Source organism: Palaemon carinicauda, chromosome 26 (genome assembly GCF_036898095.1).
Source record: "Palaemon carinicauda isolate YSFRI2023 chromosome 26, ASM3689809v2, whole genome shotgun sequence".
Lineage (NCBI taxonomy): Eukaryota > Metazoa > Arthropoda > Malacostraca > Decapoda > Palaemonidae > Palaemon > Palaemon carinicauda.
In genome coordinates, this window is record NC_090750.1 from 41666939 (window position 1) to 41694565 (window position 27627).

At 48.4% G+C, this 27627-nt stretch overlaps 1 protein-coding gene across 1 annotated transcript in view; it reads left to right on the forward strand.

Annotated features, from left to right (window-relative positions):
- The first annotated feature begins 2373 nt into the window (after positions 1 to 2373).
- LOC137619508 (protein SHQ1 homolog) overlaps positions 2374 to 27627 on the forward strand; it is a 183787-nt gene continuing 158533 nt past the window's right edge. Inside the window, exon 1 of the mRNA XM_068349600.1 lies at positions 2374 to 2524. The gene's annotated coding sequence lies outside the window, so the exon portion shown is untranslated. The remainder of the gene's footprint in view (positions 2525 to 27627) is intronic.

The following is a 27627-nucleotide window of genomic DNA, read 5'->3' on the forward strand; positions in this document are numbered from 1 at the left end:
AGAATTCTTCGCGTTAGGGAAAGAATTTCAATTAAAACTAAAGAAAAATAAAACTGATTTTAAGGTAATTAGAACGAAAACCAGTTTAAGAAACTTAGGCGACATCCAAATAAATATTAATAACAACTTGGGCCCGATATCTAATAAAGTTCGTGACCTAAGGGTATCTATCTCTTGGCTGTAACTTAACTATCAATGCTCAAATGAATAATGTAGTAAAACCTCTGGATATAATCTCAAAAACATTACTCTTGTCAAGAGGTATCTGGATGAATATTCTGTAAAGAAACTTGTGATATTATTATTATTATTATTATTATTATTATTATTATTATTATTATTAGTAGTAGTAGTAGTAGTAGTAGTAGTAGTAGTAGTAGTAGTAGTATTATAATTGTTGTTGTTATTATTATTACTTGCTAAGGTAGAACCCTAGTTGGAAAAGCAGGATGCCAGAACAGGGAAATAGCCCAGTGAGGAAAGGAAACAAAGACAAATAAAGTATTTTAAGAACAGTAACAACATCAAAATGAATATTTCCGATACAAATTCTAAAAACTTTAACAAAACAACAGGAAGAGATATAAGATAGAATAGTGTGCCCGAGTGTACCCTCAAGCAAGAGAACTCTATCCCAAGACAGTGGAAGGCCTTGCTACAAAGGTTATGGCACTACCCAAGACCCAGAGAACAATGGTTTGATTTTGGAGTGTCTGTCTCCTAGAAGAGTTGCTTACAATAGCTGAAGAGTCTCTTCTACCCTAGCCAAGAGGAAAACCGTCACTGAACAGTTACAGTGCATTAGTTAACCCCTTGAGAGAAGGAGAATTGTTTGGTAATCTCAGTGTTGTCGAGTGTATGAGGACAAAGGAGGTTATGTAAAAAATAGGCCAGACTATTCGGTGTATGTGTAGGCATATGGAAAATGAATCGTGACCAGAGAGAAGTATCCAATGTAGTACTGTCTGACCAGTCAAAGGACCCCATTACTCTCTAGCGGTAGTATCTCAACAGGTGGCTAGTGCCTTATTACCAGGATTAATTACTGCAACTCAATCTACAACAATCTACCTAAAGAAATAACAAAACATAATATACAGAGGATAAAGACTGATATAAGATGTCTCACTCCGAGAAACGATAACTCCTAAAGCCTACCATTTCAATTATACTGGCTACCTATTAAAGCTAGACCAGTTTAAGATATGAGCAATAGCCCATTAAGTTATCAAAACAAGAAGTCCAAAATATCTAAGAAAATTGTCACACATCGTGCAGCCAACGAATCGTGCTTAGACCCGACAATGGTTTCATATGATTTAAATTATTAGAGCTAAGATGTAGCCAGGTAGCCTCTGTCTAGTGTAGATTCTAGAGCTTTTAAATGTACAGTCTCGGGACAACAAGCTCCCACTAGACAGCCGAAAAACTTAAGATATTAAGGCTTTCAAAAAGAAACTGAAGACTTTCCTATTTTCTAAGTGCTTTGATAATGTGGATATAACAAGTAACACAGAATACACTGTGGGATACTCAATACCAAAGACATTAAGAATGTACACGACAAATTGATCTTGAAGGTCCTGTAGTGTGCAGGGTTCCATTGTGTCAACGCAAAGACAATAAAAGGTCAAAGGAGCAAGAAAACATCACTTGGAGTAAAATAAGTAAGTTGTGTGTGATGCACCCACCGTTACAGCAGGGTGATAAATGCCTCCCTGACCCCACTGTTGGGCTTTATGGTCCAAAAATGTATATTAAAAACAAAAAAAACAGAATTTTCTTTTGCTTTGTGAACACTGACAGAGCTGCTGGGATTAAACACTCTGGAAAGTCACGTGTTAAGTGTTTATCAAAGAGAGTATATTTGAAGGTAGCTCACCTCATATATTCCTTAGTTGTAAAGATTACCAGAAAGATAACATAATTATATCCAGTATCAGCTCATTTTTTTTTAGCTATAACTGTTAATTTCAATTAATTACTATGCGCCAAATCTGACCTGTTTCCTATCCCAAAGAACTGGCCAATTTACTTCATCTTCATAGTAACTTATTTTGCTGACGAGGCAAGTCGGCCTTTTCTCAAACATTCTTTTTCTTTACTCAAATTCACAAAACTTTGCAACTTACTGGGGGATAAACTTACGTATAGAGTAATAAAGACTTTTACAGTAGCTAATCTTTACGTCCACTTCTGGGAATCTATTCGGGGGAAACACTTCAATTTACTTTGAAGAGTGTTTTGCTGGTCCCATCAATCATGGAAAAGCAATAGGTAAATTTAATGCTAAAAGGGAAGTAATGGCTAATATCTAAGAAAATTTGTAGAAAAGATAAAAGCCTTTAACCAGCGCAATGGCAAGTTACCAATAGGAGAGTACCGTTCAACCTCAAGACTACCATTACTACTACTCATCGCGTCAGTTGACCAAAAATTATTACATTTGTTTGTTCTACCATCTTTAAACAAGTTCAGTTTCCACCCGGAGCAAAACATCGACCAACTTTTCCATATTTTCTGCGTAAATATTTTGGTGTTTTGCAAATTTTGTACACATTTGTATCTTAGATTTTCCTGAGTATTCATTATTTTCTATTACGAAACTAGTTAAGCTCCGTAAGCATTTGTCGAAATTGGGGCTAGGCTTGTAGGAGAACTTTGCTTATACATTAATGCAGGTTACTTAAGAGACAAATTGCAAAACTAATGACGTGATTAATTCGAGGTTATTATTATTATTATTATTATTATTATTATTATTATTATTATTAGCGAAGCCTCATATGCACTTCTTCCATAGTGATTATATCTCCGTGAAACTGGGACATTGTGTAGGGGCTCAATGTCTATCTCAGGAATATCAAGGGAAGTAAGAATATCATAAAACGCGTACCGTGTAACCACCTTGTTTTGACGGGGATTTCTGACGTACCCGTCAGAAGACGTTTTCGTCAGAATTCGCATCCATAGTAGCCCTAGCCATATGTTGATTCTTTGTTGATGCAACCCTGTCCTTTTGTTTATCCTGCCCTTATCCCATGCAGTCGACACTCTCCCTGTAGTAGGGCAGTGCCAACAGTGTTGTTATTATTTATAGACCTTTGCAGTGGTCTTTCATCCCATAGCTGCACTCCTTTTAGTGGTATATTTATAGAAAGGTGCAATATACAGTTTGTAGAAAATTTGACTGGTTTTCAATGTATATTGTGGTGTTTTGAATGTTTTTGATAATGATTCTTGGCGGAAATCAATAGTTTTTGAATTGAGGTTGGGTCTACTACCATAACCGAAAAGCTATGGCTTTATGCTATGTATCGTCATCAATTAGGTTCGAAACTCCTTAACACACTCTGTACTTGTTTAATTGTGTTGATTTTTAAATTATCTTTTATAAGATTTATTTCTGCCAGTCATCGTCATAAAAAATCAGTCATCGCAATAGAAAAGTGACCATAATCAAACCTGAGTAACAGTAATGAAGCTCTCTAAACCCTGGAGCTTCTGTTTGCCAGGACTTTCTGATGCATAGAAAATGGGGGTTTCCATTTCATTTTCTATGGTGTCATTCATAGAAGTGTCGTGTTCATTGTATTAGAAATATCTCGTTACCTAATTGAGCTAATGATTTATTGGTTTTTGCTCAGCTGTTTGCTTGCTTCGTTTGCGAATAAACATATCTCACTGCTCCTATTTTCAGGCAAGCAGACTATGTTTCGCTATGTGTGTTAGCCCTGTGGGCTAGTATTTTGGCTTTAATTATCAATTATTCAAAGTTAAAGGGGTGAATATGCACTTGACAAAGGGTGGGTTGTATCTTCCCGCGCGAACATCTGTCTGAACACGGACTTTGTCTCCATTTTCAATGCTCACACTAAGTATATCAAACACTCATTTCTACTCTGACCATTTATTATTAACATAATCAATAGAATAAGAGCTATGATTATATTGCATAGTTCAAAATTGAAAATAAATAATGAAGTTAAAACATGAAATGTTGGACCCTTTACATATTCTGTATGAACAAGTAACTTACAACAGAATCACCACCTACCAGTGTTTTTGTGAACTACTGGGTGGATGGAGACTCTAATATGTTCCGTTAATATTATTATTATTATTATTATTATTATTATTACTTGCTAAGCTACAACCCTAGTTGGAAAAGCAGGATGCTATAAGCCCAGGGGCCCCAACAGGGAAAATAGCGCAGTGAAGAAAGGAAAAATAGGAAAAATAAAATTTTTTAAGAACTAACAACACCAAAATAAATATTTCCCCCCATAAACTATAAAAACTTTAACAAAACAAGAGGAAAAGAAATTAGATAGAACAGTGTGCCTGAGTGTACCTTCAAGCAAGAGAACTCCAACCCAAGACAGTGGAAGACCATGGTACAGAGGTTATGGCATTACCCAAGACTAGAGAATAATGGTTTGATTTTGGAGTGTCCTTCTCCTAGAAGAGTTGCATACCATAGCTAAAGAGTCTCTTCTATCCTTACCAAGAGGAAAGTAGCCACTTAACAATTACAGTGCAGTTTTGTTCCGTAACCAAAATACAAACCACGCTATTTGAATAGGGTTTGTTCCGTAACTGAAATACAAACCACGCTATTTAATATGGGTTATTACTTTCGCGTAGCCGAAATGACGAGCCATTAGAATTTTAACGAGGGTTTACTACCCCCATCGCTAGTTAGCGGGGGTAGGAAGGGGTAGCTTGCTCCCCCCCCTTCACACCTGTGTGATGAGCTCACTTTACTTTTGGCTCGGACGGTGAGCGGACGTGTCCGCTCTCACCCTCGTTTTTTGACAGCCATTAATGCTTTTTGTCTTTTTACTTACTTTTTCTTATACTTGTAATATATATATATATATATAAACATTCTTTATGTTTATGTATATATTTTTGTGTATAGAAATGTAGTAAGTTTTCTTTTCAGTGTTTGTGCTGTGTGGTAGTGTACGACAATGACACCGGTAGTGCTAGGCCACCACGGTTTCTCGTCATGGGGCGCGGCCTCTCCCCTTTGGTCCTTCGGTCGTTTCCTTCGGCTTTCCGTTAATTCGTCCGCCGTGGGGAATCGTCATTGCTGGACTTTATGCATTCATCTTTTATCTTCGCTGTTCCTCCTTTCCTACGGGGAACTTGGATTCTCAGCGAAGGGAATGTGGGAATTTAGTTTGACTTCGTTCTCTCTCTCTACTCAAGGTCGTTCACCCTTTACTACTACTACTACTACTACGTACTACTAAGGAGACTTCTTTCCCGTTGCGGGCTGAGTTGCTTTTCCGTTTTTATTTGCCTCAATTATTTTTATGAAATCTAATTGTATTTTTAACTTTTCAGCTTTCTGTGGAGAGCACTTCCCTTCAGGGTTCAGTGGTTCTTACTATTTGTGAACATTCAAAAATCAGTTACATAATTATAATTTTTATAATTCTGTTTTTTGTTAAAGTTCTCCGCCCTCCCCCTTCTCCCGTGAATGTCAGTGGGGGAGGAGGGCGCATACCTAATTTTTAATTCTCATGTTTTGCTTTTCCCTCGGGGTTACTCTGCGGAGTTCCTCCCGGGGGAATTTCTGTTAAATAATTATTTAACTTTATTTTCCCAGTTAACTATGCAGTTTTTCTTCGTTTGACTGAAGTGTGCCAACGAAGCAGAGCTGTCCTGTTTATGCTTGGGGAGTCTGCTATCACTGCTGTCTCTCTAGGACATCGTCATGGGTGTTATCCCTTCTCTTAGAAGTTCTCCCGTGACAACTGTCAGCTCTTCAGTTCATCTTAGAACGATAAGGAGGTTCGCATCCAGGGGTAGGTAACTTCCCTTTCGAGGGAGGTTCCCTTCCCAGGTGTGAGATCTAACCCCTGCAGTGGGAACTTCACATACCTTAATTTTCCTGGTCCTTAGTCGGTTGCTCTTAGTGTTGAGCTACCGCTCTTGTAACCATGCTCCAGGAGCTGAGCGGTTGCAAGGCCGGTCCATGGAACTTCCTGTGACTATGCTCTTGGGGCTGAGCTGTCTCTTCTGCAGCTATGCTCAAGGGGCTGAGCAGCTGCAGGTTCAGTCTTGACATCTCTCATTCGCGAGGGAGGCCCCTCATAAGGGCTCCCCTTCGAAGGATTGCCCCTTATAGGTCAGCTTGCTGACCCTACGGCCCTTAGGGGCAACATCACCAGTGTCAGTCACTAACACTTCGGTGTTTAGTGACAGGGAGACTTCGGTTTCTCGTTCCGCTGACCCTTCGGGGTCTCGTAACATTAGTTACGCAGAACCCTTGGGCTCTCGTAACTTTAGTCACTAACACTAAGGTGTTTAGTGACATGGAAATTTCGGTTTCCCGTTACGCTGACCCTTCGGGGTCTCGTAACATTAGTTACGCAGAACCCTTGGGCTCTCGTAACTTTAGTCACTCCAACACTTCGGTGTTTAGAGACACGGAAACTTCGGTTTCTCGTTTGTGCTGACCCTTTGGGGTCTCGCAACTCAGGCTACCTTAGGCCTTTGGTCTCTCGTGCCCTTAGTCCTCTGATCCTTCGGGGTCTCGTTCTCCTAGACCTGCTGACCTGCTGTCTCCGTTCCTGGCTGCTGACGCTCTGTGAGCGCCCACGCCCCCCGTTATCCAACGGACACCGATCCCTTTGTGAGAAAAGCCCCTTTTCTCACATTGTGAGTAAGTCCCTTAAGCGCCAGGTATCCCCTGCGCGCCAACGTTCTCCTGCGCACTCGCCTGCTGGTCCTGCTCTTCCTGAGACTGCTATTCAGAGACACCCTGTTCCAGGCACTGCTCGCCAATGTTCCCTGCGCATTGGCGCACATCGTTGGAGTTCCTGAGATAGCGCACAGGCGCTCACCAGTAGTTCAGCCTGCATTGTCTCCAAGTCTCTTCTACGAAGGGCACCAATCCCGTTCGCGGGAGAGGTCTCTCATAGAGACCACTCCTCGGAGTATCAAACAATACTTTTAGTGTGGATCGTCGGCTCTGGACTCTGAAGCAGACCTAACTGGTCCTCTTCAGGGGATGCCATCCCAGTTCCTGATCGTCCTGTCAGCTGATCCTTCAACCTAGCGCACAAGCGCGCGCACGTTAGCGCTGACGACCTTCTTTCAAGCGCTAGCGCTGACGATCTTCATATGCGCGTAAGCGCCGACGATCGTCCATTTTATTGGCGCACAGGCGCTCACCAGTGGTTCAGCCTGCATTGTCTCTAAGTCTCTTCTACGAAGGGCACCTCTCCCGTTCGCGGGAAAGGTCTCTCATAGAGACCACTCCTCGGAGTATCAAGCAATACTTTGTGTGGATCGTTGGCTCTGGACTCTGAAGCAGACCTAACTGGTCGTCTTCAGGGGATGCCATCCCTTTTTAGGATACATCTCAGTTCCCGATCGTCCTGTCAGCTGATCTTTCAACCTAGCGCACAAGCGCGCGCGCGTTAGCGCTGACGACCTTCTTTCAAGCGCTAGCGCTGACGATCTTCATACGCGTGTAAGCGCCAACGATCATCCATTTTATTGGCGCACAGGCGCTCACCAGTGGTTCAGCCTGCATTGTCTCCAAGTCTCTTCTACGAAGGGCACCTCTCCCGTTCGCGGGAGAGGTCTCTCATAGAGACCACTCCTCGGAGTATTAAGCAGTACTTTCAGTGTGGATCGTTGGCTCTGGACTCTGAAGCAGACCTGCCTGGTCCTCTTCAGGGGATGCCATCCCTTTTCAGGATACATCCCAGTTCCCGATCGTCCTGTCTGCTGATCCTTCAACCTAGTGCACAAGCGCGCGCGCGTTAGCGCCGACAATCTTCTTTCGGGCGCTAGCGCTGACGATCTTCATACGCGCGTTAGCGCCGACGATCGTCCGCGCGCGGGCACCGATGGTTTCCCGCGCGCACTCACCAACCTTCTAACGTGCGCAAGCGCCAACGGTCTTCTTACGTGCTCGAGCGCTGACGATCTTCTTGCGCGCACGAGCGCTGACGATCTTCTTGCGCGCAAGCGCCGACGATCTCTTCCGCGCAAGCGCTCAGATGCTCTTCCGTGCGCAAGCGCTCGGATGCTCTTCCGCGCGCAAGCGCTCGGATGCTCTTCAGCGCGCAAGCGCTCGGATGCTCTTCCGCGCGCAAGCTCTTCCGCGCGCAAGCGCTCGGATGCTCTTCCTCGCGCCAACAAACTCGTACGCGCTCACTCTGATAGCGGCGTGCCAACATTCTGGTCCACACTGGCTCTTCATTCTGATCCTGCTCGTCAATCTGATTCCTGCGCACCCTATGAAGTCTCGCCTGCGCGCACTCGTGCGCGCGAGTATTTCAACAGTCTCTAGCGCGCAACCCCCGGGTATTTCCCATCGCGCGAATGCCGGCTTTCTCCCTAGCGTAAGCGCCAATACCCTCCCCCGCGTGAGGCTGCCGGATGACGTGCTGTAAGGTCGCCATTGCCACTTTTCTCCCCCCGCCCCCAGCACAGAACAGTGTGCTTGCCGGAGGGGGGAAGGTTCCAGAAAAGTCCAGGGACATGCCGTCCTTATCTTTTTACAGGCGACTTCCCCTCCAGAGGGAGTGTCTGACAGCGCGACCGTTGGCCGGAAGCTTGGTTTGGGACTCTAATCAGAGCGGTAGCACAGGCTTTCAAGCTGTTCTCTCTGAATGGAGACACAAATCCTTGGCTGCAACCACTCCCCTGAGGAGGAAAAGAGGAGTTTGGACGAGGTAACTTCTCCTAGGACGTAGCTGTCCCCTCGTAAGTCTTCGAGATAGGTACTCTCCCCCCTCAGACTTTTCTCCTTCACCTTCGGACGAAGTTTTCCCGCCCTCAGGAGAGTCACGGGAGGTGAGACGTTCCCCAATCACACCATTGAGGGAAACCCCACCTCGCGCGATATGTTTTCTCTGTGGTCAGAATCGGAAAAGTGCCTCCATATAAATCTGCTGTTCTTCATGGCCCTTCAACAGTGCCAACAAAGACCTAGCAGATCACTCTGTGGTGTGATGAGCGACAACACCACAGTAGTGGCTTACATCAACAAGCAAGGAGGTACCTTTGCAAAGCAGCTATCCCATCTCTCAGTAGAGATACTGAGATAGACCGAAGTCCACTCGATGCCTCTATCGGCTCGCTTCATTCCAGACAAAGGGAATGTACTTGCCGTCTGTCGGAGCAGAGCATCTCAGATAATGAGTACCGAGTGGTCCTTGGATCATCCAGTGGCCAACAAAGTCCTGACTTTGTGGGGTTACCCGACTGTGGATCGGTTCGCTACAGCGCTGAACTTCAAACTCCCGCTGTATTGCCCCCAGTCCCAGATCCCAAAGCACTCTGGCAAGATGCCTTCCAACAACGATGGGACAGCACCGACGTGTGAGCTTTTCCGCCGTTCTGTCTGATGAGGAGCGTGCTCAACAAGACCAGAATATCGGCCAATCGCTCGATGAAACCTTTATAGCTACGCTATGGCATCACGCGGAATGGTTTCCGGACCTTCCACAACTCCTAACGGAACTTCCGGGAGAACTCCCTCTGCGGCACAAGCTACTCAAACATCCACATGCCAACATCTTTCACAAAGCCGTAGCTTCGCTTCGACTTCACGCCTGGAGACTATCCAGTATCTCCTCACTAAGAAAGGATTGTCGCAACAAGTTGCGAACGGGATGTCTGGACACCTGCGCAGGTCATCCGCCGGGGCCTACCAGGCAAAGTGGGGAGTTTTCTGTGGTTGGAATCGTGAAGGGGTATCTCTCCACTCGATACCACTATTCCAGCAAGAGCGGAGTTCTTCGTTCATTTGCGGGAAAAATGCGCCTTTCAGTCTCGGGAATGAAAGGCTATCGCTCAGCTTTAAGTCTAGCCTTCAGGCCCAAAAGAGCGTACTTTTCTTCCTCGCTGGTACTTTCCCTACTCATACGAAGATACGATCTTACCTGCCCTCAGTCGGAAGTGAGACCTCCTCCAGGGAACATGGTTCGAATTCTCAGGCCTCCCTACGATCCATTTCGCCAGGCTTCAAATCGCCACCTAACTTTGAAGGCGGTGTTCCTACTAGCTTTGGCCTCGGCCATGCGAGTCAGTGAACTTCATGGTCTCTCGTATAACATTGCCCATGCAAGGGGATGAGGGGAGGTAACGTTCAGATTCATCTCTGAGTTTGTGGCTAAGACACAGAATCCGGGAGTGCCGGATCCTCGATTCGACTCTTTCTGGATTTCGAGTCTTCGTTATGTAACAGATGACCCAGACCATCTCCTACTGTGTCCTGTAAGGAGTCTGAGGTTATATCTCAAAGGACGGCTGCATTCGTCCCCAAGTGCAAGCTTTGTTTTTGAGCGCTGGGAGAACAAAGAGGAGGGTCACCAAGAATACCATCTCCGCATGGATTCGTAGGGTGATCCATCTGTCTCTGAATCCTGACCCTCCTCCGTCATGTTGCCTTAGAGCGCATGATGTCAGGGTTGTAGCTACGTCCCTGACCTTCAAGAAGAACTTCTCAGTGACGCAGGTTCTACAAGCAGGGGTGTGGAAGCGTCAGACGACCTTCACAGCCCACTACCTGCAAAATGTGACACACATGAGGCTCGATACGTTCTCTATTGGCCCTGTGTTGGCTGCACAACAGCTGATCTAACCTCAGGCTCCTTAATGGACAGGTAGCAGTGGGTTGAGGGCATTGTTACCCATAGTCTGCATGAATGAAAAGATTTGTATGGCCCTTATTCTTTTCTTCATCCTCTCCTTCCTTGGAGAAAGCAGCATCCTGGGTTCTCTGCATAGCTGACCTCAAACCACTGCAGGTAAACCGTGCTTCCTTGTGTTCCTAGTATTAAGTTAATACTGTCACATCCCCATACCCTGACGAGGTGGTATTGGGTAAGTCCTAGCCTAGAGTTTTCCATCTAAAGAGCTTCAGGTCAATTTCCTAGGACGAGTCACACATAATCCTTCACACACAGCTTATGTAGGCCGCAGCCCTTGCGTAGCAAGGTGCAAGTGAGGTGCACGGACTCTTTATTGTTGAGTACTGACACACTCAGATAATGAGTCCCCCGGGCAAAGCCAAAAATAGCTAAGGTTTGTATAGTTAGGAAATATACATATTATCTCCGAATTTGTCATATTACTTTCGGCATAGCTGAAATGACGAGCCATTAGAATTTTAACGAGGGTTTACAACCCCCTCGCTAACTAGCGAGGGGGTAGCTAGCTACCCCTCCCCCCTCACACACCGGTGAACTAGTTCACTTTGCTTTTGGCTCGGGTGATGAACTGACGTGTCTGCTCTCACCCTCGCGTATTGACAGCCTTAATCCTTTTTGCTTTTTCTTTCAGTTGTGTGTTTGGAAGTTGGCCCCTCTCTTTATCATGCGGAAGTGCCCCGGGTTACCAGACCGCCCTTGTGGGACATATATGTCGGCAGTCGAGACGGACCTTCACACCTTGTGTCCGTTCTGCAGGGGCCAACAGTGTGATAAGGATAAAGTTTGTAGTGAGTGCAGGGAGTGGTCTACCTCCCAGTGGGAGAGGTTTTCCCGGCGCCGAAAGAATAGTCCAAGCGGGATCTTTCTCCTTCAAGGATCTCCTTGAAGAAGGAAATCTCCAAGGACTCTTCTTTCGTTGCTAGAACCTCCTCCGAAGCTCCCACTCGATCGGTCTCTCCCGAGAGGCCGTCGAGTGGTATTGTAGGCCGTACTTTGGTTGACCAACCTCGGGGGTTCGGGAGAGGGAGTTGCCTCCCATAGCGAGGCAGCTCCTCCTCCTCCGGGGGAGGATTTATCTATGAATGTTGCTAATGATGTTTTGTTGCAGCTTTGGGCTTCCTTGGGGCTCAAGGGTTCGCCCTCCAGGGAAGCCCTGTTTGACCTTATCCAGTTGGGAGCAGCTGTCAAACAGTCGCCGGTGATAGCGGAGGTTGACCCTCTGTCTATCGTCGACGTTGTTGTGGCAGAGGCTTCCGGCGAGTTGGGTCAAACCTCTGCCTTGGGTGCTGATGTTGCTGAAGGCTTGGTTCCCCCCTCCAAACATCCTTCGAGGGAGGGGCCAAGTCCAACGGTCTCTCCTGAAGGTGATTCTCCCCCTCGGGGGAGTTCACTAACAGAGACTCCTCTTCGGAGGATTGACGATGGTGTTCCTGATGCCCCCAGAGGATGTATCCGATGCAAGGCTTGTCTTCCTCTTCGCCGTAGAGGCCTTCCTTCTCCCCACAAGGGAGTTAGGAGGCGCCTTTTCGGCTCCTCGCCCTCGCAGTCCCCCGCAGAGGATCCTCCTCGCCGTGCTTTGACTGTTGCAGCTGCATCACTGGACCTCTTGATAGACTCTCTAGCCGGCAAGTGACTTTCTCGGCGACAGAGATCCTAAACCAGGAGAAGGTCGCGAAGTGTGCCATGCAGGCTACTTCGTGGCTGGATGTCTGGTTGGGGTCTCTAGGCATCCTTTTGCGATCTGAGGATGAAAGCACTAGGAAGGCCCTGGAGACCTTCCTCCTCTCGGGCACCCGCACCATTGAGTTTCTGGCCCACCAAGTCTCAAACTTGTGGGCCAATTCGATCTTGAAACGACGTGATGCGGTGGCAGAGAGGTTCCGTTCGAAGGTTTCAACCGTCCAAGTCAGCAAGCTCAGACACTTCCCTTATGGGAAAGAGCCTGTTTGAGCCCAAGGATGTGGAACAGGCAGCTGAGAGGTGGAGGAAATCCAATCAGGATTCTCTCCTCCAAAGGGCTCTCACATCGAAGCCCTACAAACCTCCAGCACCTCAACAACAACCTCGCCAGTCCAAGACGACGAAACCGGCAGCGGCAGTGAAGACAACGGTTTCAAAACAGCAGCCCTTTCCTGTCAAAGACAAGAGAGGCAAAAAGTCCTCCAGGGGAGACAAGAATCCTAGGGGGAGCGGCCGAGGCCGCAAACGCTTGGGTTGGCAATCCCCCTGCATGTTCACCAGTGGGGGGATGCCTGCAAAGTTGCGCAATTACGTGGCAGCAACTCGGGGCCGATTCCTGGACGGTTTCTGTAATCAGTCAAGGATATCGCGCCCCGTTCATAACATCTCTACCTCCCCTGACAGCAAATCCAGTGTCGTTGAGCTCCTATGCCATGGGATCGGCAAAGGGGCTAGCCCTACGGGCAGAAGTCGAGATCATGCTAAAGAAGGATGCTCTCCAAGAGGTCGTCGACGGGTCTCCAGGCTTCCTCAGTCGACTCTTTCTTGTAAAGAAGGTGTATGGAGGCTGGAGACCAGTCATCGACCTCTCAGCTCGGACCAGGTTTGTCAAACAAACTCAGTTCAGCATGGAGACAGCAGACACGGTCAGACTTGCAGTGAGACCACAAGACTTCATGTGTACACTGGATCTAAAGGACGCGTACTTCCAGATCCCAATCCATCCGTCCTCAAGGAAGTTCTTAAGATTCAGCCTAGACAACAAGATCTACCAGTTCAAGGTTCTGTGTTTCGGTCTCTCCACAGCACCTTAGGTTTTCACCAGTGTGTTCACCCTGATCTCTTCGTGGGCACACAGGATCGGCATTCGTCTACTCCGTTATCTGGATGACTGGCTGATCCTGGCAGACTCGGAGTTGACCTTTCTTCAACACTGGGACAAGCTTCTGGGACTTTTCCAAGATCTAAGGATCATGGTAAATCTCGAGAAGTCTTCTCTGCTTCCATCTCAATGACTGGTATATCTAGGCATGATTTTGGACACCAATCTCCACAAAACCTTTCCATCAGACAACAGGATAGCAAGGCTGAGGAGGGTCGCAGATCCTTTCCTCAGACGAGAAGAACTCCCAGCCCAATCGTGGTTACGTCTCCTCGGTCACCTTTCCTCTCTGGCCCGTCTAGTTCCAAATGGGCGCCTCAGGATGAGATCCCTGCAATGGCAGCTCAAGTTCCGGTGGAATCAAGGTCACGATTCTCCGGACATTTTGGTCCCTATGGGTCCTGCGGAACGGACGGACCTTCAACGGTGTGTGACAGACGGAAACCTCCGAAAGGGAGTGGATCTTCTCGTCCTCCCCCCGGATTTGATGCTGTTCTCGGATGCCTCAAAAGAAGGGTGGGGGGCCCACGTTCTGAACCACAGGACCTCAGGCCTATGGTCAGGATCAGAAAAGTGCCTCCACATAAACCTGCTAGAGATGAAGGCCGTCTATCTGGCACTTACACAGTTCCGACAGTACCTGGCGGGTCACTCCGTGGTGGTGATGAGCAACAACACCACGGTACTGGCTTACATCAACAAGCAGGGAGGTACCTTTTCACAACAGCTATCCCATCTTGCAGTAGTGGTACTGAGATGGACCGAAGTCCACTTGATTCCACTATCGGCTTGCTTCATTCCGGGCAAAAGGAATGTGCTCGCCGACAGTCTGAGCAAAGCATCCCAGATAGTGAGTACCGAGTGGTCTTTGGATTCTCTAGTAGCCAACAAAGTCCTGACTTTGTGGGGTTCCCCAATTGTGGATGTGTTCGCGACAGCCTTGAATTTCAAGCTTCCGCTGTACTGTTCCCCAGTCCCGGACCCCAGAGCAACAACATCGACGTTTACGCCTTTCCCCCGTTCTGTCTGATGAGAAGGGTGCTCAATAAGACCAGAATATCGGTCAACCTGTCAATGACCTAAATAGCTCCGCTATGGCATTACGCAGGGTGGTTTCCAGACCTTCTGCAGCTCCTGACGGAACTCCCAAGAGAACTCCCTCCTCGACACGAGCTACTCAAGCAACCACACACCAACATCTTCCACAAAGCCGTAGCATCTCCTCACAGAGAGAGGCTTTTCACAACAAGTTGCGGAAAGGATGTCTCGACACCTGCAAAAGTCATCCGCAGGAGTCTACCAGGCGAAGTGGAGAGTCTTCTGTGGTTGGTGTTGTGGAAGGGGTATCTCTCCACTCGATGCCACTATTCCAGTAATAGCGGAGTTTCTTGTGTATTTGCGGGAAGAAATACGCCTTTAAGTCTCGGCAGTGAAAGGCTATCGCTCAGCCTTAAGTCTTGCCTTCAGGCTAAAAGGAATGAACATTTCCTCCTCGCTGAAACTTTCTCTACTCATACGAAGTTATGAACTTACTTGCCCTCAGTCGGAAGTGAAACCTCTTCCATGGAATGTGGTTCGAGTCCTCAGGGCTCTAAAGAGACCTCCGTTCGAACCATTACGCCAGGCTTCTGATCCCCACCTGACTTGGAAGATGGTGTTCCTACTTGCTTCCCTCTTAATGAGAGAATGCCTTGATGAAGTCATTGAGCTTCAGCACGGCATTTCATTTCCATGCTGAAACTTGATGACGGGCTCTCGAACTTGGGGAAATTACTCCCCAAGTTCGAATCTAAATTTCTCTCCCTTTCCTCTATTCCTTCTGCTCGATATTTCTTTGACCTTCTCCTAATTTTATCAACTTTCTTTTGTCTTGCTGTCCTAACTCTGAGTATTATTTCTCTTAAGTTATATATATATATATATATATATATATATATATATATATATATATATATATATATATATATATATATATATATATATATATATATATATATATATATATTTATATATATATATATATATATATATATATATATATATATATATATATATATGTAGATATATATATATATATATATATATATATATATATATATATATATATATATATATATATATATATATATATATATATATATATATATATATATGTATATATATATATATATATATATATTATTTGTTCATTTATTTATCTATTTATTTTTATTTTATTTAAATGGCGTGGATATTTCCACATTCATTATTACTGCCTGCTTAGATGAATCACGGTTGGGAGGTATTTGCATTCAAAGCTATATATGAGAGTATTGGATGATCTCAGCCATCCCAAAGATGGTTTGGACCTTTTTGGCGGAACTACTCTCAAGGGTTGGGTCATCGGAATCCAGGGGGATCCAATCCTTGAGGTGGGACTCTTGGCTTTTGGCCGGAAGCCCATCATTACAGATATGGGGAGGATGATTCCATATATCCTTGGTCTCAGTCCTAACAGGCGGGTTTAGCTTACACCTGTGCCTCTATATCTGTTTTGATGCTATCCTTCGGGTAGGGTATGGAGTGGACCATCTGGGAAGTATACTCTCATTGTGCCGATAGTGGAGGATGCAAATTTCCTTTCCAACGTATGATACTTTCTTAAAATTCTCAAGCAGGTAAACCAACAAAACCAACAAAAACAAAAAACCCCACCCTTAACTATGGACCCTTCAAATACTGACTCCCCATCCCCTGGATTTGCTGACTCTCCCCCGGCACTGTTGACAACCTCTGATAATGTGATAAGGGAAAGTTCTGTTGATGACCTCGGAACGGGAAAGGACCATTCTACTGGGTAACACTAGGAAACTTTGAATCCTTCATGTTACCCAAATTTCAATAGAGACAAATTATGATGATCTATGTAAAGCATTTGAATGCTATGGATGCATAAAAGAAATAAGGATGAAACTGAAGCTGAAACATGGGATTCATGGATATCTTACAGTAGTTATGACGAAGCATTTAGTGCAATAAGTAACTTGAATAATATTAAAATAAATAACTTGAATGTCGCGGGTGCTCTCTGCGATAAGGTACCAAAAGATTTGGATGTGTATAGGCCTGCCGATTGGTTGGAAAAAGACGCAGATTTAGTAATGCCCTCCCAGAGAAATCCAAAACCACCGATGTGGCTTATAGCTGAGTCGAAGGGGGTTACAGGGAATTATTTTAAAATATGCAAATTGATTCAGAAAAAAGTAGGAACTATTGCACCAGGCGATATATCTCGTTTTGGAAAAATTAGTTTCCTTATCCATGCCAAATCCAGTACACAGTCTGTAATATTGTCCAATATGAAAATAAGTAATGATGACATTGAGTTAGATGTCAAACCTCACCTAAATTTTAGCTACGGAAGGGGCGTAGTTTTTAACAGAGATCTTTATGAATTTACAGAGGAGGAGATACCGGCCATGTGTCCATTAAATGTATGGAAAGTTCACAAAGTCCCAGGTACATCAATGATAATCCTTACGTTCCAGGATGCTGATGTACCTTTTCATATTATTATTGAGAACGAAAGGATTAAAGTAAGACACTTCAAGCAGAAGCCACTGCAATGCTTCAATTGTTTTAAATTTGGGCACCCGTCTAAAGCTTGCAAAAATGAGAAGATGTGTGGTATTTGCTCCACATCTTGCCATGGAGAGAGTGCACTTGGAGCCATGTGTTTAAATTGCAACTTGAATCATAAATCCACAGACAGGAGCTGCGAGCTATATAAGTTGGAGGAAGCTGCCCTTAACAAATCGAACTTAGAACATATAAGTGTGACCCATGCCAAAAGACTGTTAAATAAATCAAATACATATGCTAAGGCATTAAAATCAAACCAACCTAGTACTGCCAATAGCTCTAAAAAAAGTATACCATCTGATAAAATGTCAAATAACGAGGTAACCATATTACCTCCCGAGGCTTTACCACGGTGTATTACCACTAGGGCATTCCCCATTGCTGTACAGACTTCATCCCCCTTTACAAAAAATAGTACAAACCTCTCTCAGGCCATGTCCTTGCCTGATTTGATGGAGGTTCCACTTAAGACCAACTTACCTGATGCACCTGTAGTGGGAAAGGTGCAAAAACCTTGAATCCCACCATTTATTAATCGTAAAAGAGAGAGACCTCTGTACCAACCGTGTGTCACACAATTGTACATAATTCCTTTTGTATATATTATGCTTGTATCTGCGCTCTTCCCTCGCACTAAAACGAACATGAAAATTCACGTCTCCGGTTTTCCTCTGTGACATTGTCTGTCTCTCGAACATGTTATGTCCTGTTGCCTTGAGGTTTTGTATATAAAGGAGAGTGTTCTATAATATATAACTCAGTCGTTTCCAACCTGCCTTTGAGTTCACAACCTTACTCGGCGCCGTCACATTGGTGACCCCGGAGTGACTCGCTCCTCCCGCCTCCCCATCCCCCTCCGCCTCTCACCGTTACTATGACGCCGTCAACGCATACCTTCTGCAGCAGTACTCGCCGTCGCCAGCCGCCCGTATAGCCTTTTCAGCTCTCTCAACAACCGTTGGGGGACCAAAGGGCTTTGCTCACCCTCGGGAAAATGACCAGTATCACTCGCCTGCAACCTGCCGCAGACGGCTCTCCTCGTGATGTGAACCCACTTCATGACTTTCAAACCTCCATCAACGCCTCCACTCGTGACGAAGAGGACACCTATTCAACTTCAACCGAAGCTGACGTGAATGCCGTAGGACACACTCACCTATGAATGCCGTAGGACACACACGCCTATGAATACCGTAGGACACACTCGCCTACCCCGTGACGAGCCGGAGCGGCAACACAGCCAACCGTCATCCACCACTTGCTCGCACCCCAACCAACGACTTCTACAGCCACTCACTGCTGCTAATCGGCGCAGTTGTTACTACTACCTCTCCAGATTCAGGGCACCTATTTAACATGTTCAGTATGTCATTTTTAGAGGGGGAGCCATGTACCAACCGTGTGTCACACAATTGTACATAATTCCTTTTGTATATATTATGCTTGTATCTGCGCTCTTCCCTCGCACTAAAACGAACATGAAAATTCACGTCTCCGGTTTTCCTCTGTGACATTGTCTGTCTTGTAAACTTGTTATGTCCTGTTGCCTTGAGGTTTTGTATATAAAGGAGTGTGTTCTATAATATATAACTCAGTCGTTTCTAACCTGCCTTTGAGTTCACAGCCTTACTCGGCGCCGTCACACCTCCATCTCTCTCTCCACCCTCCATTAGAAATGTTAAGGTTATGACATCAAATAAATTTGATGTTTTGTCTGTTGATGTTTCTAATGAACCAGAAGATAAACTGAATAAATCAGAAATTCAAGTTGAGGTCCACCATCCACCTCAACAAATAGATAAAAAATATACAAAGAAAAACACAAATGTAAAACCCAACATAACAAGAACACCTCTAAAGAAACCTACAGGTAACAATGTTAGATTAAAAACTGCTAATGGGAAGACCTCATCCAAGATGTCTTCCAGAAATAATCCATAGTTTTCTCCTCCATTTTGCAATGGAACTGTCAGGGTTTGAGGGCAAAATATGAACTTAAGCTCCTAATTCATGAACATTCCCCCATGATTCTATGTCTACAGGAAAGTTGCTAATTTTACCTTTAATTTTCTATTTGGATTGATGGGTCAATGTTAACATAACCCAAACAGTTTTTCAAATAAATATTTTTGTCTTGTTTTTTATGAATACAGCATCTCATTCCAGTTCCTTACACAAATGAGTTCCGCTACTCAGCCGCTGTTTATTTTCTCAGCCACTGTTTTTTTTTTAGTCAAGTTATTTAAAATTTAATTTCCCACACTGTGTCCAGTTATCAGAAAAAACAATATTTCCTTTCACCTAATGTTCTTATACTTTTATTTATAATCCAGCTAGCTCAATGAAAGGTATGATAAAAAGCAAGATTCTAGCTGGGTCTCCTTGCCCAGTATAAAAAATCAAGGGGTGGTGCCCAGAGCTCCGTTCTCTTGACCTGTTACTTAGTATTTTTTGGGGTATTCCACCGTTGTATGTTTGTTGTGTAGTGAACGTCGGGTTGTGGTCGGCATCCGGATACTAGGCAGTTTGGGTGCTACCTTTGGCCACAGTCCGCAATCCACTATATAATTTTTGGTGCCCAGACCTGGGAAACACCAACCTTTAGTGATGGCATCGTCATCAAGTAAACGCCGAAAGGCTAAGAAGAGCCTGAGCCGGGATGTGGCGAGTCTGGTCCAGATTGTCAGTGACCTGGCGACTCAGGTCAAGTCCCTGACATTCGAAGTGGCGGCCCTGAAGAGCGTGGAGTTGTCACCAACGTGCCACGTTGCCACTGGGGTCACGACTACAGTGACCACCAGTGCTCCTTCTACATCCCCAGCTTGGCCAAATTACAATGGTCTGGCAATTCCAGTGACTGGAGCAGAGCCACTGATTGGAGGTCTCCAGCCCCCTCCATGGTTCACACCCTTAATCCCCCCTGTACCAGGCTTCTGGGAGTCACCTGTGCCAAGTGGACTGCTTGCTTCCTCGACGGTTGCGGCAACTAACCCCGTTAGTCCACCAGAGTTTGCAGCCAGTAGACTAGGGGAGCAGTTTTTGGACAATCCAGCTGAAGCCAGTAGGCCAGAAAAGGCTCCAGCAGCTACCGCTGAGGCAGTTCTTGCCCAGACAGGGGCTATCCCAAAGTGGAGGCGCCAGGCCAAGAACACAGCCAGACCAGCCATGCCCGAAATGACCATGTCAAACAAACGTTGTATTATGAAGAAAGCCTGCTCCACCTTAGTGGACATTTTCAATATTCAATATTAAATGAAAACTGAAACTTCAAATTAATATTTTTTTGTGGTATGAAGTCATGAAATAACTAAATAAATAGAATCACACATATGAAAAACTTAAAATATCACTGAACTCTTATGGAATTTGATAGGAACAAAATTGGCTCAGTCAGATCCTCCTTCTTCAAAGCCCTTAGATTTGATCTGATTATTTTCAGTGTAGAAAAGTTTTTCAATACTAACTTGGGTGGGGTCATTGCTGTCAGAATTCTAGCTACATCATGGATGATCTTTGGATAAGCTTGGATGGCTTCTTCTACTGTCACTTTCATAGATCGGTCAAACTTTTCTATTTCATTCAAAGCATCAGAAAAATCCTAGTTGTTCCGTAACCGAAATACAAACCACGCTATTTACAAAGGGTATTACTTTTAGCGCAGCTGAAATGACTAGCCAATAGTTTTTAACAAGGGTTAATTACCCTCGCGCTAGTTAGCGGGGGGTGGGGAAGGGTAGCTTGCTACCCCTCCCCCCCTCCACACACCGGTGACTTGCTTCTCTTCACTTTTGGCTCGGCGGTGATCAGACGTGTCTGTTCATCGCCTTCGTGACATCCTTTAATTTTCTGCTTTTTCTTTTCAGCTTGTGCGATTGGTTGGAAGTTGACCTTCAGTTATTTTCTTTTATTTAATATGCGTACATGGCCTGGAGTTGCCGGCCGTCCTTGTGGGACTTTCATGTCGGACGTGATTACGGATCCTCACACCCTCTGCCCTCAATGTCGGGGCCGACGGTGCGACCAGGATAACATGTGCCGTGAGTGCAGGGAGTGGTCTGCCTCCCAGTGGGAGAGGTTTGGCCGTCGGCGTAAGAAGAAGTCCAAGAGAGACCGTTCTCCTCTGGGGTTAGCCTTGAAGGAAGAAGGTTCTCGGGACTCTTCTTCCGCCGCCCAAACCTCCTCCGAAGCTCCCCCTCGTCCGCCTCCTAAGGAGAGTCGTCCGAGTGGGAGCGCAGGCCCTTGTTCTGTTTCCCTACCTTCGGTGGGGGGAGAGGGCGTCGCCTCCCATAGCGAGGCGGTTCCCCCTCCTCCTCCGGGGGAGGTTATTGATAATAATGCCTTATCCAGTGATGATCTTTTACAGATTTGGTCGTCCCTGGGGCTTAAGGGCTTGCCCTCCAGGCTCGCTCTTATTGACCTTGTCTCGTTGGGGGCCGCTGTTAAACATTCGCCGGTGGTAGCGGAGGTAGACCCTCTGTCTATTGTCGACGTCGTGGTGACAGAGGCCTCCGACGTGGCTGGGCCTTCCGACGCAGGTGCTGTTGCTGGTGATGGTGCTCTAGGCTCTCCTCCTCCTTCCGTGCATCCTTCGAAGGGGGAAGTGAGTCCTTCGGTCTCGACTGCTACCCAGCTTCCTTCTGAGGGAAGTGTTTTGATGGAGACTCCCCTTCGGAGGACAGATGGTCCCGACGATCTCCCCCGAGGCCGCCTCCGCCGTAAGGCTCACCGCCCTCTACGCCACAAGGGCCTCCCTTCCCCTTACAGGGAGACTAAGAGGCGTCTTTTTGGGTCTTCGTCCTCCGGGGGGGACTCTCCTCGTCAGCCTCAACCGACTGCTCCGCCCTCCTTGAACCTCTCTGCAGACCGCTCACCATCTCCTGCCGGATCTTCGCCTTCTGGAGAACTCGTCACCCGACGGGCAACGGTCCCTTCGGGGCTAAGGGATTCTTCCCTTACGCGAGCAGGGCTAGCGCACAAGCGCTCTCCTGCTCGTCAATGATCTCCTGCTCGCCGACGCTCACCTGCTCGTCGGCTCTCTCCTGATGTTTGCCCCCCTCGCCAGTGCTCTCCTGCTCGTCAGCTCTCTTCCGAGCGTCAGCGCTCATTTGAGGACCATCGCCCTGCGGTCTCTGACCACCCTTTAGTTCCTGCTGAACTCCCTGCTCACCATCCACCTGGTCCTGTGGCTACGCAACATCGTGCTGCGCGTGTGTCAGAAACACATGTTCGCCAACGCGCCAGCGATCTTCCCGTTCCTGCTCGTGAACGTGCCGCACCACCTGTCCTCTCACAGGACACGCGTCGACCTTCTGCTCGCCAGCGATCACCAGCTCGCCAGCGATCACCAGCTCGCCAGCGATCACCAGCTCGCCAGCGATCACCAGCTCGCCAGCGATCACCAGCTCGCCAGCGATCACCTACACATGCTGCTCGCCATCGCACGACCCTGCATGATCGCCCGCTTACGCATGCTGCTCCTCATCGCACTACCCTGAACGATCGCCCTCCTGCGGATGCTGATCACCATCGCACCCTTTCACGCGATCATTCACCTGCGCATGCTGCTCGCCATCGCACAACCCTGCACGATCGCCCGCTTACGCATGCTGCTCCTCATCGCACAAACCTGAACGATCGCCCTCCTGCGGATGCTGATCACCATCGCACCCTTTCACGCGATTATTCACCTGCGCATGCTGCTCGCCATCGCACAACCCTGCACGATCGCCCGCTTACGCATGCTTCTCCTCATCGCACAACCCTGAACGATCGCCCTCCTGCGGATGCTGATCACCATCGCACCCTTTCACGCGATCATTCACCTGCGCATGCTGCTCGCCATCGCACAACCCTGCACGATCGCCCACTTACGCATGCTGCTCCTCATCGCACAACCCTGAACGATCGCCCTCTTGCGGATGCTGATCACCATCGCACCCTATCACGCGATCATTCACCTACACATGCTGCTCGCCATCGCTTACCATCATGCGGTCATTATCGCCAGCAATCTTCTTCACCTACGCGGCAGCACGATCCCTCGCCGTCGCGCCATCGCTTGCGTTCGTCGCCTCGGACACGTGTTCATTTACCTGCCCACGCTCACGCCCACTCGCCTGCGTGCCCGCGCGATCGCTCGCCTGCGCGCCCGCGCGATCGCTCGCCTGCGCGCCCGCGCGATCGCTCGCCTGCGCGCCCGCGCGATCGCTCGCCTGCGCGCCCGCGCGACCGCTCGCCTGTGCGCCCGCGCGACCGTTCGCCTTTGCGCGACCGTTCGCCCTCGCGCGACCATAGTTCGCGGCGAATTCCACAGCCGGTGGTAGCAGCAGGGACGCGTGCTCCTAGACGGCACTCGGGATCACCTCCATTCAAGCACAGGTTGGTATTGCAGGACGAAGACAGGTCAGTACAGCATTCTTCCCCACCTTCTTTTCAGGCAAGTACCGTCGTGTCCACTCCAAAGGATCACCCGATCCCTTTCACCTTAGCGAGGATTTTTGGTCCGCTGGCACGGGCGTTAGTGAGGGTTATGAAACCAGCACTCGCCGGCCAGGGTAACAAACCAGCGGCTGTCTCTCCTACGCTGAAGAGAAAGAGAGGAGTGGACTTCGTGGTGACTTCCCCCAGGGCGAAGTTGGTTCCCAAGAGGTCGGTCTCGAGGGTCCCCTCTCCTGCACGAGTACTCTCTCCTTCTCCCGTGGACGAGGCCTTTCCGTCCTCAGGTGAGTCCAGTGGGGCGGTAGTCTTCCCCTCGGCACCAGGGGTGGAGACTTCGCTTCAGGCAGGAGAATCGTCTCGTGAGGAAGGGGCCCCTCGAACCTCGTTGCTGGGATCCTGTATCCCTCCCAGGAGGGAACCCAAGGATTCCAAGACCATCCCTAAATCCTCTGCAAGGATTCGTCAGGAACCCACGACTACCCAGGGGAATGTCCACGTATCACCCCAGGAAGAGATTCCTGGGGCAGGAGACTTAGCTGCCAGCCCGCAGGGAGGAGAACAGCAAGAGTCCGAACATGCCTTCTGGCAGGTCCTAAGCCTGATAAGGCAACTTAACAGTCTTACGGATCCAGTCATCCCCCCCGTGAAGGCAAAGACACGATTCTGGATGAAGTGTTTGACGTTCGGAAGGCCCCTAAGACCAGTGCAGCTCTGCCCTGGTCTCGGGGGCTGAAGAGTGCCAGAGCTAGGGCCAATGCTCAGCTCGCACTTCTTGCCTCCTCCAGTCGTTCCACTGCCGGGAACAAACTCATCCCTCCTCCTCGCCTTCAGCAGAGGAGGTATTTCGAGATCCTGGGTGAGCACAACCTCGCTCTTCCTCTCCATCACTCTGTGGAGGAGCTGGCGAAGGGAGTTCCCTTGGAGAAACTCTCTGCCCGGCAGGTGTCGTTCTCGGCGGCAGAGATCCTTAACCACGAGAAGGTCGCTAAGTGTGCCATGCAGGCCACTTCGTGGCTGGACTTCTGGTTAGGATCTCTGGGCATCCTATTGCGATCGGAGGACTTGTCCAAGGAGACCAATAGGAAGGCCCTAGAGACCTTCTTGCTCTCGGGCACCCGCTGCATCGAGTTTTTGGCGCACCAGGTTACCACCCTGTGGGCCAACTCAGTGTTGAAGCATCGCGATGCTGTGTCCGAGAGATTCCATCTGAAGGTCCCCGCCGTAGATGTGTGTAGGCTCCGACATGCCTCCCTCCTGGGGGAGAGCCTGTTTGAGCCTCAAGACTTGGAGCGAACGGCTGAGAGGTGGAGGAAATCCAGCACGGACTCCCTCCTCCACAGGGCCCTTACAACTCGGCCCTATAAGCCTCCAGCCCCGCCACAACAGCAGCAACAGCCTCGTAAGGCTCCCAAACAGGCACAGGCAGCTAAGAAAGTGGTGTTTAAGCCCCAGCCCTTTCCAGCCAAGGTCAAGAGGGGCGGTAAGTCCTCCAGGGGAGGCAAGACTTCTAGGGGTGGCGGCCGCGGCCGCAAGCCCTAGGGGTGGCAGTCCCCCTGCGTGTCCACCTGTGGGGGGATGCCTTCAGCGTTGCGTCCGCAGGTGGCAACATCACGGGGCCGATGCTTGGACGGTCTCAGTGATCGGCCAAGGCTATCGCGTCCCGTTCACGTCATCTCAACCTCCCCTGACAGCGAATCCAGTGTCGTTGAGCTCCTATGCCATGGGATCGGCAAAGGGGCTGGCCCTTCAGGCCGAAGTCGAGACCATGTTCGAGAAAGGTGCTCTCCAGGAGGTCGTGGACGGCTCTCCAGGCTTCTTCAGTCGACTCTTTCTTGTAAAGAAGGCTACTGGAGGCTGGAGACCCGTCATCGATCTCTCTGCTCTGAACAGGTTTGTCAAACAAACCCGGTTCAGCATGGAGACAGCAGACACGGTCAGACTTGCGGTGAGACCACAAGACTTCATGTGTACACTGGATCTAAAGGATGCGTACTTCCAGATCCCAATCCATCCGTCTTCCAGGAAGTACCTGAGATTCTGCCTAGACAACAAGATCTACCAGTTCAAGGTGCTGTGTTTCGGTCTCTCCACAGCTCCTCAGGTGTTCACCAGAGTGTTCACCCTGATTTCGACTTGGGCGCACAGGAACGGCATTCGTCTCCTTCGTTACCTAGACGATTGGCTGATCCTAGCAGACTCGGAGTCGACCCTTCTTCGACACCGAGACAGGCTTCTAGATCTTTGTCAGGATCTGGGGATCGTGGTAAACCTCGAGAAGTCCTCTCTGCAGCCGTCCCAACGACTGGTTTATCTAGGCATGCTAATAGACACCAATCTCCACAAAGCCTTTCCATCAGACGACCGGATAGCAAGGCTGAGGAGGGTGGCGGAACCTTTCCTCAGGCGAAAAGAACTCCCCGCCCAATCGTTGTTGCGTCTCTTAGGCCACCTATCCTCCCTGGCCCGTCTGGTTCCAAACAGCCGCCTCAGGATGAGATCCCTTCAATGGCGGCTCAAGTCCCGGTGGAATCAAGGATCCGATTCCCCGGACATTCTGATCCCAATGGGGTCTCTGGAACAGACGGACTTGCGGTGGTGGCTGGCTGACAAGAACCTGCGAAAGGGAGTGAGTCTTCTCGTCCTCCCCCCGGAATTGACTCTGTTTTCGGACGCGTCAAAAGAAGAGTGGGGGGCGCACGTTCTGAACCAGAGGGCCTCAGGCCTTTGGTCAGAATCAGAAAAGTGCCTACACATCAACCTGCTAGAATTGAAGGCCGTCTTTCTGGCGCTTCAACAGTTCCAACGGTTCCTGGCGGGTCACTCCGTGGTGGTGATGAGCGACAACACCACGGTAGTGGCTTATATCAACAAGCAGGGAGGCACTTTTTCGCAACAGCTATCCCATCTTGCAGTATTGACTCTGAGGTGGACCGAAACCCACTCGATAACACTATCAGCTCGCTTCATTCCTGGCAAGAGGAATGTGCTCGCCGACAGTCTGAGCAGGGCTTCGCAGATAGTGAGTACCGAGTGGTCTTTGGATCCTCAGATAGCCAACAAAGTCCTGACTTTGTGGGGTTCTCCGACGGTGGACTTGTTCGCGACAGCCTTGAACTTCAAGCTGCCCCTGTACTGCTCACCAGTCCCGGACCCCAAGGCACTCTGGCAAGATGCTTTCCAGCAACGGTGGGACAACATCGACGTGTACGCCTTCCCACCATTCTGTCTGATGAGAAGGGTGCTCAACAGGACCAGACTATCGGTCAACTGTTCCATGACTCTAGTAGCTCCGCTATGGCATCACGCGGAATGGTTTCCGGACCTTCTGCAACTCCTGACGGAACTCCCAAGGGAGCTTCCTCCACGACACGAGCTTCTCAGACAACCCCACTCCGGTGTCCCTCACAGGGCCGTAGCCTCGCTTCGGCTTCACGCCTGGAGACTATCCAGCGTCTCCTCGCGGAGAGAGGCTTTTCGCAACAGGTTGCGGAGAGAATGTCTCGGCACCTGCGAAGGTCCTCTGAGGGAGTCTACCAAGCGAAGTGGAGAGTCTTTTGTGGTTGGTGTCGTGGAAGGGGTATCTCTCCACTCGATGCCACTATTCCAGCAATAGCGGACTTTCTTGTGTATCTGCGAGAAGAAATGCGCCTTTCTGTCTCGGCAGTGAAAGGCTATCGCTCAGCCTTAAGCTTGGCCTTCAGATTGAAGGGGTGGATATTTCCTCATCGCTAGAACTCTCTTTACTCATACGTAGCTATGAGCTTACCTGCCCCCAGTCGGAAGTGAGACCCCCTCCTTGGAACGTGGTTCGAGTCCTCAGGTCTCTCAAGAGACCTCCCTTCGAGCCATTACGCCAGGCCTCCGATCGCCACCTGTCTTGGAAGACGGCTTTCCTACTCGCCTTGGCCTCGGCCAAGCGAGTTAGTGAACTTCATGGTCTCTCGTACGACATCGCCCATTCAAGGGGATGGGGGGAGGTAACGTTCAGGTTCGTCCCTGAGTTTATGGCCAAGACTCAGAATCCTGGAGTGCCGGATC